We start from the raw sequence: 15,941 nt of genomic DNA, 5'->3' as shown, positions 1-15,941 counted from the left end.
TGGTTAAGATTTATTACAGCAAAAGGATACAAAGCAAAATCAACTAAGGGCAAAGTCAAGAGGAAACCAGGCACAGGCTTCCAAGAGTCCTCTCCCAGTGGAGTCACACAGGATGAGATTAAATCTCCCAGCAATGAATTGTGATAATGTGTGAAATGATATCTGCCAGGGAAACTCATTAGTGACTCAATATGCCTAAGGTTTTTATTGGGAGTTGATCACGTGGGCACCCTCTGCCTAGCATGTACCAAGATTGCAGACTCCAGGAGGAAAACAGGTGAATTGCATAAACCACAGAGTTCATACAACTAGTTAAGGCAGAGTAAACCATATCAGTTAGGGATTGGTGGAAATCTCCCCAAATTCAAAGTCCCAGACACCAGTCAAGGGCCGATCTTGTAAGCAGGCTTTTCTAAGGATAGCAGTCTCCAGCTTGCTGCATTCATGCTTTTTTTTTTTTCACACCATAGGATAGAATATTATGTGCTCCAACATGGATGAAGCTGAGAACATCATGCTAAGTGAAAAAGCCAGTAATACAAGGCCACATACCGTATGATTCCATGTATATGAAATGCCCAGAAGCAAATCTATAAAGACAGAACAGAGTAATGGTTGCCTAGAGCTAGGAAGCCAGAGGAAAATAAGAAGCAATTGCTAATGGGTAAAGAATTTCTTTTTGGGGCGATACAAATGTTTTGAAGTTGATTGTAGTAATGGGTACACAGCTTTGTGAATATACTAAAAGTCATAGAATTGTACTCTTTAAATAAAAGATTGTATGAAATGTGAATTATAGCTCAAAAGAGCTGTTAAAAATAAAGAATGGGGCCAGGTGTAGTGGTTCATCCCAGCACTTAGGGAGGGAGTGTTATCCTAGCACTTAGGGAGGCTGAGGCAGGTGGATTACCTGAGGTCAGGAGTTTGGGACTAGCCTGGACAACATGGCAAAAAGCTGTCTCTATCAGAAAATACAAAAATTAGCTGGGCATGATGGCATGTGCCTGTGGCCCCAGCTACTTGGGAGGTTGAGGCAAGAGAATCGCTTGAACCCAGGAGGCAGAGGTTCAAGCGAGATCATACCACTGCACTGCAGCCTGGGCAACAGAGCAAGACACTGCCCCCTGCCAAAAAAAAATTAAAGAAAGAAGAGGGCTGGGCGCGGTGGCTCACGCCTGTAATCCCAGCACTTTGGGAGGCCGAGGTGGGTGGATCACGAGGTCAAGAGATCGAGACCATCCTGGTCAACAAGGTGAAACCCCGTCTCTACTAAAAATACAAAAATTAGCTGGGCATGGTGGTGCGTGCCTGTAGTCCCAGCTACTTGGGAGGCTGAGGCAGGAGAATTGCTTGAATCCAGGAGGCGGAGGTTGTGGTGAGCCGAGATCGTGTCATTGCACTCCAGTCTGGGTAACAACAGCGAAACTCTGTCTCAAAAAAAAAAAAAAAGAAAGAAAGAAAGAAGAGAAACAGTTGCTTATTTTAGTATAAGTTCCCTTTTTTTTTTTTTTTTTTTTTGCCTTTAGGAATATAAATTCAAAAATATTTGTGAGCAAAAAGAAAGAATAAAATCCCAAAGGAGAAACAAAAAATACCAAAGGAGAATATAGTTAGCTGAAGTATCCTTCCTAAATGAGCTTATAGAAATCAATTTATTTTATAATTTTTATCTATAAAGTTCATATTTCCAATTATTGAATCAGCTGTTGATTTTAAGCAATGTGTGTCACAACTGCTAATTGACAGGAGTCATATCTGTGCTAGAAGAGAAAAATTTGTGCTAATAGTTGTTATGCATGCCTCTATCCTTTTTTCTGTACAATATACTGTACTACTAGCTAATATCAAAGGTCCTCCTTTAGAATAAAATATAGTAAATTAAGAAGTCCTCAGAGGCCGGGCATGGTAACTCACATCTGTAATCCTAGCACTTTGGGAGGCTGAGGCGGGCGGATCACTTTAGCTCAGGATTCAAGACCAGCCTGGCCAACATAGCAAACCCCCATCTCTGCTAAAAATATAAAAATTAGACAGGCATGGTTGTGGACACCTGTAATCCCAACTACTTGGGAGGCCGAGGTGGGAGAATCGCTTGAACCAGAAAAGCAGAGGTTATATTGAGCTGAGATCACGCCACTGCACTTCAGCCTGGACAACAGAGCAAGACTCTGTCTCAAGAAAAAAAAAAAAAGGTCCCCAGACACTTCAGCCGTCTTAGCAGATCACCCTTCTGAACTCAAAAGGACAGTGGAAATGTGAGTTCTGAGTAGGTAAATTGATCTGCTGACATTACCAGCCCAGAATTCTCCCGACTCTTCATTTCATGAAGAAAGACCTGGCCTTCCCTCTCGATATTCACAGCAGAACTGCTGGGAAAGTTCTCCTATACACAAACTTCTGGCCATTCCTTTCTTGCCTTTTGTTTCAGAAGTACTATTATGTATCCTTCACTGGCTCTGTACTGTATCCAAAGCAGTTTTTTCAGTTTAATTTTCCTGTGAAAAAAATTAAATTTCCTGTTTTTTATTCTTTCTAACATCCCCCTTCTACAACATCTCTTTATGACTCCAGAATCCCACAGCCCTTATTAAAATCCCAGCTATTTCTCCACATATCCAAAAATTATTTCTACCAACAGCTGCCCATTTTTTTAGTGCATGTCTCTGAACTGTTGGCTTACTATCAGGTTTAGACAGAGTAATTTACATTAAGTGTGCATAAGATTGATATGTTCTTTAACTTTTTAATTGAAAAAGGCATATCTGTTTTTAAGTTACTTATTTTTTGAAATAAAAATGTGTCCACATGGTAGAAAATTCATAAAATATGGGTTTTTTTCCTTTTCCTTTTTCATGTTTTTTTTTAAAGTCCTCGCAATTGTTTAAGTTTGAAAAATGTCCACATTTATTTATTTATTTGTTTGTTTGTTTGAGTTGGGGTCACCCAGGCTGGTGTGCAGTGGCATGATCTCTGCTCACTGTAACCTCTGCTTCCTGGGCTCAAGCAATTCTCCAACCTCAGCCTTTGGAGTAGCTGGGACCAGAGGCGCACACGCCATGCCCAGCTAATTTTTTGTATTTTTTGATTTTTCGCAGAGATGGTTTCACTGTGTTGCCCAGGCTGGCCTTGAACTCCTGGGCTCAAGTGATCTGCCTGCCTTGGCCTCCCAAAGTGCTGGGATTATAGGCATGAGCCACCACTCAAGGCCATTTATTTCAATTATCCTTCTCATAGAAGATGAAGGAGCAAATATTTTAAGTATAAAAGACATCTTAACATTTTTATTATTCTGAATTTAGGGCCTAATATAAAGGCAGAGTCAAGAAGAATTGTCAGAAGATACAAGGTATGAACAGAAATTATAATTTTTTTTTTATATACGGAATTTCGCTCATTAACCAGGCTGGAGCACAATGGCGCAATCTCGGCTCACCGCAACCTCAGCCTCCTGGGTTCAGGCAATTCTCCTGCCTCAGCCTCCTAAGTAGCTGGGATTACAGGCATGCACCACTATGCCCAGCTAATTTTTTGTATTTTTGGTAGAGACAGGGTTTCACTATGTTGACCAGGATGGTCTCGATCTCTTGACCTCGTGATCCACCCGCCTCGGCCTCCCAAAGTGCTGGGATTACAGGCTTGAGCCACCTGGCCCGGCTCAGAAATTATAATTTTCAAAACCCAAGACCTCCATGCATGGTGGCTAACACCTGTAATCCCAGCACTTTGGGAGGCCAAGGCAGGCACATCAGTTGAGGTCAGGAGTTGGAGACCAGCCTGCCAACATGGTGAAACCCCATCTCTACTTAAAATACAAAACTTAGCTGGGCTTGGTGGCACACACCTGTAATCCCAGCTACTCGGGAGGCTGAGGCAGGAGAATCGCTTGAACCTGGGAGGAACAGGTTGCAATGAATCCAGATTGCGCCACTGCACTCCAGCTTGGGCAAGATTCTGTCTCAAAAAAACAAATCAAAACAAAAAAACAATTATCTGGGCATGGTGTCACATGCCTGTAGCCTCAGCTACTGGGGAGGCTGAGGTGGGAGGATGGCTTGAGCATAGGAGGTCAAGGCTGCAGTGAGTGGAGACTGTACCACTGCACTCCAGCCTGGGTGACAGAGTGAGACTCTATCAAAACAAACAAAAACTCCAAACCATAGTTATAGTTATTATACATATTTAAAAACCACATCAGTAGGGAACAGTTATTACTAGAAACTTAACTGAAAAGTGAGGAATTTTTGGTCAGAATTGTTCTAGAGTGTGCCAAGTAGTCTAGAGAATACATAGACTATTTTGGTGATTAAAAAGAATAGCTATAATGTAGTCACAGACTAACTTGGTCATTTTCCAAAAAGAAAATCCAAATTCTAATTTGACTTTTGTTATTTTAGAATATCATACAGCTAACAATTTTTAGTCAATGATTTATCTGTTTTTAATGAATAAATCTATTAACATTGGATTTCACCTTAATTTTTTTTATTATTTACAGATGATTCTTCAATCGGTCTTAATATCTATTTATGTGTGTGTGTTTAGACATACGTATGTAAGTACATGGTTATGTAAAAGTTACAAAATTAAAGCTTTTAAGATAAAATTAATCTGATCAATATATTAAATAAATCAATTGTATTGATACTTGAAATTACAATGTAAATATATAAACTAGTAAATAAACTATCTATTATCTTATGTATATATTCATGTTTCTCTGTAATGATTATGAGTATAGTATTTATTATTTTATTATCACCTTTAACCAAAGCAACCAACTTTTGTTTTTTGCACAGAAGTCTAGAAGACAGTAAACCAAGAAATATCTACCTAATTTTTTGGGTACACATTTTAAACTATCTTCATAAATGTTAACCTGACAAAACAAACCCATATATGATATCATTCAAAGCATTTGCGCAGTTTATTTTTGCTTGTTTGCTTATTTTACTTTTTGTCAAATCCCCTATTCTGAAAAGAACATTTGCACATCCGGTTTATAGTCATTTTATAACCTTCTAAGAATAGAAAAACATCTGTATTTAGTGACCAGAAGTTTTTTGTTTTTTGTTTTTTTTTACTTTTTTTTCCTTTAAATTATAAAATTTCCACACATACATCAGTGGCTTCTTTGAAAACATGGCTCCTTTGAAAACATCACAAGTCTCAGGAGATTAAGATTTTTCTTTTTTTTTTTTTTTCTTTTTCTTTTTTCTTTTATTTTGAGACGGAGTTTCGCAGTTGTTACCCAGACTGGAGTGCAATGACGCAATCTCGGCTCACCACAACCTCCGCCTCCTGGGTTCAGGCAATTCTCCTGCCTCAGCCTCCCGAGTAACTGGAACTACAGGTGCGCACCACCATGCCCAGCTAATTTTTGTATTTTTAGTAGAGACTGGGTTTCACCTTGTTGACCAGGATGGTCTCGATCTCTTGATCTCGTGATCCACCCACCTCGGCCTCCCAAAGTGCTGGGATTATAGGCGTGAGCTACCGCTCCCGGCCAAGATTTTTCTATCATATACTATGACCAGAGTTTTGTATCATTTTTTAACTTAAAATTGTTCAAGTATCCAAAGATCTTATATCAATTAATTTGTTTAATAAGTTCTTAAAAATTTAAGAACTTGGAAATTATAATGTTAATTAACACATTTGATAGTATTACAGGAATTTCACATAATCAAAACCTTTTAAAAGACATCTGTAATTATATTTTTATTTAATTAAACACCATATTATATTTTCAATGTTAAACAATTTTTGGAAATAAGAAGTTATTTCACTCATAAGTCCAACATAAAAATTTAGAAAGTTTAAAGCATTAGGAATTTAGCTTTGGGTATTATGAAAATTAAAATATAGTGTTAGCATTTTTATATAATAAAATACCATTTTTAACTTTTTCTTTTTAGAATTTTTTTATTATTTATGTGGACTAGATATTTCTAGAGTGCACATCTGACAACAAAATGATTTTTTAGTCAATTTACCTTTAAAATTTCTTGAGAGAGGATAGGAGGGAGAAAACAGAAGAAGAAAGTGAGAAGAAGCCAGGCACAGTGGTATGCACCCATAGTCCCAGCTACTCAGGAGACTGAGGCAGGAGGATCCCTTAAGCCCAGGGGTTCATGGCTGGAGTGTACCGTAATCACATCTGTGGATAGCCACTGTACTCCAGTCTAGGTAACATAGTGCAACTCTGTTGCTTTAAAAGAAAGAAATAAGGCCGGGTACGGTGGCTCAAGCCTGTAATCCCAGCAGTTTGAGAGGCTGAGGCAGGTGGATCACGAGGTCAGGAGTTCAAGACCGGCCTGACCAACATAGTGAAACCCCGTCTCTACTAAAAATACAAAAAAAAAATAGCGCGGTGTGGTGGTGCATGCCTGTAATCCCAGCTACTCGGGAGGCTGAGGCAGAAGAATTGCTTGAACCCAGGAGGCGGAGGTTGCAGTGAGCCAAGATTGCGCCATTGCACTCCTGCCTGGGCAACAAGAGCAAAACTTCGTCTCAAAAAATAAAAAAGAAAATAAAAAGCAGGAGCCAGCTATAGATACATATACAATCACTGGAGAAAAGCCAATAATCTTTCTGCTCTAAGGAGAGGGAAAAAGTTTAGATATAGAAAAACCCATTTCAGGATACACATGCACACATGAGTTGTTACACCTGGTTTAAACAGTAACTGGGGCCCTTTACAATTTTACCAGCTCATAGAATAAAACAGCCAATATTTATTAAACCCCTAAGAATGGAAATGAAGGATGTTTGGAGAGGGAGGGAGTCATTCATTAAACTAAATGATCTCTCTTTTAGAAAGACAAGACAAAAAAGAAAAAAAACATTTTAAAAGGAGAAAAAACAATTTAATAAAAAAGAAAAAGAATAGAGAAGATAGTCCCCTCACGAGAGCTGGGTTTTTTTCCTTTTTCATTCTAAGATATGCCTAAAATGAACAATCTGTTTGAGCCAAAGTTCTCCAGAGTAGCCTCTACAATTCACTGTCCTCTGTGAAGTTATGCCAGGAAGTAGTGCAAGTATCTTGGAGGCGAACCACAAGAGGTTGGGTGGTGGTCAAAAATAAAAATATTACTTTTATAAGTAATACAAAAGAAACTGTTTTTAAATAAATTATCTCTCTTTTTAAAATACAAAATAGAAAAGAAACACTCATGAATTTAGGCCCTAACCCAAAGGATACATTGCTCTGCCTGCTGATTCAAGAAATCAGCATGACTCTGAAGGGTCAAAGAGATAATAAAAGTCCAGATTCAATGCAAAACCCATGTAATCAAGGACAGAGAGGCTAATGCTGGAGAGACTCAAGAAGTCTCAGATGTGTATATTATTACCGAGGGTTCTGTTCTCTGGTTCATGGCAGCGAGGATCTTGGCCATACCTCCATGGTATTGTTCCAGCTCAATCAGCCTCAGATCATCAGGGACAAACCTGTAGCTGAAAGAAGTGAGGTTTACTGACTGGCTGCAACAAAAGAGACTGCACATCAGAGAAACTATGAGATGTCTCACCAAACAAAAGAAAAGGTAAAATGGGGGCTGGGTACAGTGGCGCAAGCCTGTAATCTCAGCATTTGGGAGGCCAAGGAGGGCTGATCACTTGAGCCCAGGAGTTTTGAGACCCGCCTAAGAAACGTGGTGAAACCTTGTCTCTACAGAAAATACAAAAATATTAGCCTGGCATGGTGGCAAGCGCCTGTGGTCCCAGCTACCCTGGAGGCTGAGGTGGGATCACTTGAGCCCAGGAGGTAGAGGCTACAGTGAGTTGTGATTGAGCTACTGCACTCCAGCTTGGGCAACAGTGAGACCCTATGTCAAAAAAAAAAAAAAAAAAAAAGATAATTTGGGGAAGAGAGACATTAGGCCTTTTTTTTTTTTTTTGAGAAAGGATCTTGCTCTGTCACTCAGGCTGGAGTGCAGTGGCATGATCATGGCTCACACTACAGCCTCGACCTCCTGAGCTCAAGTGATCCTCCCATCTCAGCCTCCAAAGTAGCTGGGGAGGATCCACCTTGCCCTGAAATTTTTATTTTTATTTATTTATTTATTTGAGATGGAGTCTCGCTCTGTCACCAGGCTGGAGTGCAGTGGCAAGATCTCCACTCACTGCAGCCTCCGCCTCCCGGGTTCACGCAATTCTCCTGCCCCAGTCTCCCGAGTAGTTGGGACTATAGGCATGCACCACCATACCCAGCTAACTTTTTGTATTTTTAGTAGAGATGGGGTTTTACCATGTTGGCCAGGATGGTTTTAATCTCTTGACCTCGTGATCTGCCCACCTTGACCTCTCAAAGCACTGGGATTACAGGCGTGAGCCACTGCACCCAGCCTTTTTTTTTTTTTTTTTTTTAAGTAGAGATGAGGTCTCCCTATGTTGCCCAGGCTGATATTGAACTCCTGGGCTCAAGCAATCCTCCCACTTTGGCCTCCCAAAGTGCTGAGAGCCACTGCACCCAGCCAGTTGTGGGGCTTTTTTAGATAGTTTTTATCAGATTGGGGAAGTTCCTTCTGCATTAGTCTGCTTGGGCTACCATAAGAAAATACCAGAAACTGGGTGACCTAAACAGACATTTATTTCCCATAGTTCTAGAAACTAAATTTCCAAGATCAAAATCCCATTGATTAGGTTCTGTTGAAGCCGCTTTTCCTGGATTGTAGATGGCTGCATTCTCACTTTGTCCTCGAATGCCTTTTGTGTTTGTGTTGGTGGAGGAGAGCTGATGTCTCTTCCTTTTCTTATAAGGACAGTAGTCCCCCTCAGATTAGGGACACACCCAAATGACCTCATTTAACCTTTTTTTTTTTTAAAGATGGAGTCTCACTGTGTCGCTCAGGCTGGACTGCAGTGGTGCGATCTCGGCTCACTGCAACCTCTGCCTCCTGGGTTCAAGTGATTCTCCTGCCTCAGCCTTGCAAGTAGCTGGGATTACAGGCATGCACCACCACATCCAGATACTTTTTGTATTTTTAGTAGAGATTAAGCTTCACCATGTTAGCCAGGCTGATCTCGAATTCCTTACCTCAAGTGATCCGCCCACTTTGGCCTCCCAAACTGCTGGGATTACAGGCGTGAGCCACTATGCCTGGACTCATTTAACCTTAATTACCTCCTTAAAGGTCCTGCCTCCAAATACAACCTCATTGGAGGTTAGGGGTCCAACATAAGAATTTGAAGGGGGAACACAATTCACTTCCTAACACCTTCTATTTCTAGTTCGTTGCGTGTATTTGTTTTTATCATGGAAGAGTATTGTATTTTGTCAAGTGCTTTTTTCTGTATCTGTAAAGGTTAGCATGTGTTTTTTCTTTATATTAATATGATGTGATATATTGGTTTTCAGACATTAAACAAATTTTGCATTCCTGGGATTAATACCATCTGGTCATGGTGTGTAATCCTTTTCATATATTGCTGGATTCAGTTTCCTAAGTTTTAGGGTTTTTTGCTTTTGTTTTTGTTGAGACAGAGTCTCACTCTGTCACCTAGACTGGAGGGCAGTGGCACGATTTTGACTCACTGCAACCTCCACTTCCCGGGTTTAAGCAATTCTGTCTCAGCCTCCGGAGTAGCTGGGATTACAGGCATGCACCAACATGCCTGGCTAACTTTTGTATATTTAGTAAAGACGGGGGTTTCATCATTGCTGGCCAGGCTGGTCTTGAACTCCTGACCTCAAGTAATCCACCTGCCTCAGCCTCCCAAAGTGCCCAGGATTACAAGCATAAGCCACAGTGCCCAGGCCTAAGGTTTGTTTTGAGAATTTTTATATACATATTCATAAGAGATATTGGTCTGTAGTTTTCTTGTTATGTCTATGTCATTCTTTAATATCAGAGTAATACTAGCCTTATAGAAAGAACTGCAAAGTGTTCCCTCTTGTTTTTTGGAAGAATTTGTGAAAAATTGGTGTTAATTCTTCATTTTGGTAAAATTCACCTGGGAAGCATCTAGTTCTGGGCTTTTCTTCATGGAAAGTTTTTCTTTTTAAATTATTATTTTTTAATTATTAATTCAATCTCATTACTTGTTATATATCCATTCAGATTTTCTTTTCATTTTAGTTTTTATTTTACTTTATTTTTTTTAGACCAGGGTCTTGCTCTGTCACCCAGACTGGAGTTATTTAGGTTTTCTATTTCTTCTTGAGTCAATTTCAATAGTTTTTGCTTTCTAGGAATTTACCTGTTTCATTTTGGTTATCCAATTTGTTGATGTACAATTGTTCATCGTATTTTCTTACATTCCTTTTTATTTCTGTAAGGTCTGTATCAGTGTCTCCTCTCTTATTCCTGATTTTAGTTAAGTCTTCTCTATTGTTATTGGTCAATATAACTACTGGTTTGTCAATTTTGTTGATTTTTTCCAAAACCAATTTTTGGTTTTGTTGATTTTTCTCTATTGTTTTTATACCCTCTATTTCATTAATTTTTACTTAAATTCTTGTTAGTTCATTTATCCTGCTGGCTTTGCATTTAATTTTTCTTTTCCTGGTTTCTTACAGTAGAAAATTAGTTATTGATCTGACATCTTACTTTTTATTTTATTATTATTATTTTGAGACAGGGTCTCACTCTGTTGCCCAGGCCAGAGTGCAGTGGTGCTACCTTGTCTCACTGCAACCTTTGCTTCCCTGGTTAAGGTGATCCTCCCACCTCAGCCTCCTGAATAGCTGGGACTATAGGCACAAGCCACTAAGGCTCTGCTAATTTTTGGTATTTTTTGTAGAGACCAGATTTCACCATGTTGCCCAGGCTGGTCTCGAACTCCTGGCCTCAAGCAATCCACTTGCCTTGGCCTCCCAAAATGTTGGGATTACTGGGATTACAGGTGTGAGCCACTGTGCCCAGTCCCAATATTTTATTTAAAAAGCAAGATGTCAGGCAGGTGCAAATAAATTAATTTAATTAAATACAAGCATTTACACCTATAAATTTTTCTCCATAAACTAACTTAGCTGGATCTCATAGTTTCATATGCTCTTTTAATTTTTATCCATCTCATGGCCAGGCGAGGTGGCTTATGCCTGTAATCCAAGCACTTTGGAGGCCAAGGCGGGTGGATCACCTGAGGTCAGGAGTTCAAGACCAGCCTGACCAACATGGTGAAACCCCATCTTTATATTAAAAAAATTTTTATCCATCTCAAATTACTTCTTAGTTTCTGCTGTATTTTTTACTCGACTTATTGGCTATTTTGGAGTTTGTTGTTTAATTTCTACATACTTGTGAATTTCTCAAATTTCCTTTTGTTAAGTCCTGATTTGATTTCATCGTGGTCACAGAAAATACTTTGTATGACTTCAATCTTTCTAAATTTTTTGAGGTGTTTTAAAATGAGGTAGCATACAGCTTATGCTGGAGAATATTCCATGTGCATTTGAAAAGGATGTGTGTTCTGCTATTAATGGAGAAGTGTTCTATATGTCTATTAGGTTTGATCATTTTGATTTTGTTTTCTTTTTGCTTTTGAGGCAGAGTCTTGCTCTGTTGCCCAGGCTGTAGTGCTGTGGCACAATCTCAGCTCACTGAAACCTCTGTCTCCTGGGTTCAAGCAATTCTCCTGCTTCAGCCTCCTGAGTTGCTGGGATTACAGGAGTCTGCCACCATGCCTGGCTAATTTTTGTATTTTTAGTAGAGATGGGGGTTTCACCATGTTGGTCAGGCTAGTGTCGAACTCCTGACCTCGTGATCCACCCACCTTGGCCTCCCAAAGTGCTGGGATTACAGGTGTGAGCCACCATGCCCAGCCAGGTATGGTCGTTTTATAGAGTTGTTTGAGTCTTCCGTTTTCTTGCTGACTTTCTGCCTGGTCGTTCTATCCCTTATTGAAAATGAAGTTTCGGGCCGGGTGCGGTGGCTCACGCCTGTAATCCCAGCACTTTGGGAGGCCGAGGCGGGTGGATCACGAGGTCAAGAGATCGAGACCATCCTGGTCAACATGGTGAAACCCCATCTCTACTAAAAATACAAAAAATTAGCTGGGCATGGTGGCGCGTGCCTGTAATCCCAGCGACTCAGGAGGCTGAGGCGGGAGAATTGCCTGAACCCAGGAGGTGGAGGTTGCGGTGAGCCGAGATCGCGCCACTGCACTCCAGCCTGGGTAACAAGAGCGAAACTCCATCTCAAAAAAAAAAAAAGAAAATGAAGTTTCATTTTTTACAACTGTTGTTCTTGAATTCTGTCCATTTCACTTAATGTGTTTTCCTTAAGTGCTTTGAAACAATAAAACTCCAAGTCTTTGCTTAGGGTCTCTCTGAGTGTATTGGGGCATGACTTTGATATTCCAGCAGTCTGGTAATGATGCTGCCTTAGCTTTCCCTTCCAGCTTGTGTAGACAGACCCTCAAGGTCAGGCAGCAGTGAGAGACTAGCCTGTTCTCAGCTGTTTCCTGGCCATGTGCCCAGCTCTGCCCATGAGTGTGGCCTACTAGAGTCCCAGGAATGTGTTGGAGATTTTTAAAGCCCTCAATGGATAGTGTATTCCCCAGTTTGATTGATTGATTGATTGATGTCAGTCTCTAATTTAGCCCTAACTTGTACTGCCACCTCAGATGGGTGTGATGTTAAACAGCTGCCACCAAATGTTTTTGAGAATCAATCTAGGGCTACGGCTTTTTGCAGAGTGAGCTCTGAGTCAGGTGAGATAAGGACAAATTTGAGCATACAGCTTGTTTCACGGAATTACCAGATAAGTCAAATTGCTGCAATACTACAGAAACTGATTATTGTGGAGTGCTCTAAATCTGTTGTGTCCCAATGGTTCCTAAGCATCTGGTTTTTGTACTCACTGTAGTTGTAGAGATACTGGTTTTCAAGACTACCGTGGAGTTGGAGAGAGGAGTATGAGAATACACCAAGTTCCCTATTCTTATTGAAATAAAACCCTTTGTGAGGGGTGGTGGTGGTGGATAGTCTCACTCCGTAGTCAAGGCAGGCTGGAGTGCAATGACACAATCATTGCTCACTGCAGCCTCTAACTTCTGGTCTTAAGCGATCCTCCCACCTCAGCCTCCTGAGTAGCTGAGACTACAGGCATGTGCCACCATGCCCAGCTAATTTTCTTTTTTTAGACAGAGTCTCACTGTGTTGCCCAGGCTGGAGTGCAGTGGCATGATCTCAGCTCACTGCAACCTCTGCCTCCCAGGTTCAAGTGATTCTCCTGCCTCAGCCTCCCAAATAGCTGGGACTACAGGCATGTGCCACCATGCTTGGCTAATTTGTTGTATTCTTAGTAGAGACGGGGTTTCACTGTGTTAGCCAGGATGGTCTCCATCTCCTTACGTAATCTGCCCGCCTTGGCCTCCCAAAGTGCTGGAATTACCACCCAGCGTGAGCCACCGTGCATGGCCAATTTTCTTTTTTTTTAATTTGTTGTAGAGACAGAGTCTCCCTATGTTGCCCAGGCTACTCTCAAACTCCTGGCTTCAAGCAATCCTCCTGCCTCAGCCTCCCAAAATGCTGAGACTGAAAGGCATGAGCTATGATACCTGGCCTTGAAATAAGTACTCCTTGGATTGTTGCAAGACTATTATCCAGAGTTCTGAAAATGTTGATTTTGACCTTTTTCGCCACTTGTCTTCATTGCTTTCACAGAGCATATTTTTGGATGTTTTTACTTTGCTATTGTGGAAATGCTTCTGATTAATATGTTTGTTAAATATCCATTCTTTTTTTTTTTTTTTTTTTTTTTTGTTTTTTGAGACGGAGTTTCGCTGTTGTTACCCAGGCTGGAGTGCAATGGCGCGATCTCGGCTCACCGCAACCTCCACCTCCTGGGTTCAGGCAATTCTCCTGCCTCAGCCTCCTGAGTCGCTGGGATTACAGGCATGCGCCACCGTGCCCAGCTAATTTTTTGTATTTTTAGTAGAGACAGCTTTCACCATGTTGACCAGGATGGTCTCGATCTCTTGACCTCGTGATCCACCCGCCTCGGCCTCCCAAAGTGCTGGGATTACAGACGTGAGCCACTGCGCCCGGCCTAAATATTCATTCTTAATTCCCCTGGATTTTTTTGTCTTTGTTTGAGCCAAGAGTAATTTTAATAATGACTATTTTGTTATCTCAGGCTCTGCAGTGTGGTTGGAAAAACACACTTGGAAACTCTCATCCACAAAATAGTTCCAAAATCACACCAGAACTGGATTTACAAAGACACCTGTTTCTGCTGCTGCTGCTCTTGCTACACGCAGATGCTGCTGCTTTCAACAGTACCAATGCTAGATACTGGATGTTGTTGGTAGAACCACTGCTCCTTCTGAAAAGTTACTGCCACCATGGCTGCCCCCTGTCCCAGCACTGATTCCACAAAATTCCTATTTCTTTTGATTCACCAGCTTCAGGCTCAACGTCCAATGCAGGAGAACTCTAATCGATAGAGCTGAGGTAACATGTCTATGCTCTGGGAAAGTGATTTTTAAATTTCTGTATTGGGCGGTACTCTTGGTGCACAACTCATAGGATGGGAATTCTTCAAACATGGCAAATAACTCTATTTTCCTTAAAACCTGTATAATATCATAATAAAAATGATTTGTACTTAATTTAAAAAATTATTTAATTGGCACACAATAATTGTACATATTTATTGGATACACTACAATGTTTCAATACCTGTATACATTGTGTAGGGATCAAATCAAGGTAATTAGCATATCCATCACCTCAAACATTTATCATTTCTTTGTGGTGGGAACATATGAAATCTTTTCTTCTAGCTATTTTGAGATATACCTTGTTGTTGACTGTGGTCACCCTACTGTAAAATAGGATACGGGCACTTATTCTTCCTTTCTAATTGCAACTTTGTACCCATTGTCCATCCTCTCCCCATCCTCCTCTCCTTCCTACCCTCCCCAGTCTCTGGTAACTGCTGTTCCATTAACTATTTCTGTGAAATCAACTTTTTTAGATTCTACATGTAAATGAGAACATGTGATATTCATCTTTCTGTGTCTGGTTTATTTCACTTAACATAATATCTTTCAGGTTCATCCACGTTGTCACAGATTTCAGGATTTTCTTCTTTTTATCTTTTGTTTATTTTTTTTGAGATGGAGTTTCACTCTTGTTGCCCAGGCTGGAATACAGTGGCATGATCTTGGCTCACTGCAACCTGTGCCTCCTGGTTCAAGTGATTCTCCTGCCTCAGCCTCCCGAGTAGCTGGGACTACAGGCACGCACCACTGCACCGGGCTAATTCGGGGTTTCACCATGTTGGCCAGACTGGTCTCAAACTTCTGACCTCAGGTGATCCACTCCCCTTAGCCTCCAAAGTGCTGGGATTATGGTTGTGAGCCACCACCCAGCCCTACCAAATTTTCTTTATCCATTCTTCTGACTATGGACACTTAGGTTGATTCTGTATCTTGACTATTGGGAATAACGTTGCAATAAACATGAGAGTGCAGATAATCTGTTCAACATATTGATTTCATTTCCTTTGGATATAAACTCAATAATGGGATTGCTGGATCATATGGTAGCTCTGTTTTTAATTTTTTGAAGAGCCTCTATACTGTTTTCCATATGGTTATACTAATTAACATTATCTCCAACAATGTGAAAAGATTCCCTTTTCTCCACATCCTTGCCCACACTTATCCTTTGTCTTTTTTTTTTTGTTTTTAAATACAAAGTCTGGCTCTATTGCCCAGGCTGGATCCTTTGCCTTTCTGATCGTTAATCTGCACTTTATATTCTTGCTTACTATAATAAATGTTGCTTACCATAAGTCTCTTTTAATCTTAGATCCGCCTACATGTCCCACTTCTTTTCATGTCAATTACTTGTTGAAGAAATGGGACAGTCTTATGAATTTTCCACATTTTAGATTTGGATGGTTGTGTCTTCATGGTAGTTTAACATGTACCTTTATTTCTTTCCTGATTACTGATATTTGTTTATTGGTTGTTTTTTTTGGTTTTAC

The 15,941-nt window shown here is 40.5% G+C and overlaps 1 non-coding gene across 1 annotated transcript; it reads right to left on the bottom strand.

Annotated features, from left to right (window-relative positions):
• Positions 1–5,135: 5,135 nt before the first annotated feature.
• LOC118152587 (small nucleolar RNA SNORD42) lies at positions 5,136–5,198 on the bottom strand. The gene has a single exon (XR_004741332.1). It is a non-coding gene; the product is annotated as a small nucleolar RNA SNORD42 (small nucleolar RNA).
• Positions 5,199–15,941: the final 10,743 nt, after the last annotated feature.

This window comes from Callithrix jacchus, chromosome 3 (assembly GCF_049354715.1).
Source record: "Callithrix jacchus isolate 240 chromosome 3, calJac240_pri, whole genome shotgun sequence".
Taxonomy (NCBI): domain Eukaryota; kingdom Metazoa; phylum Chordata; class Mammalia; order Primates; family Cebidae; genus Callithrix; species Callithrix jacchus.
Note: the sequence above shows the minus strand (reverse complement) of the source record. Positions and strands in the feature narration are given on the sequence as shown.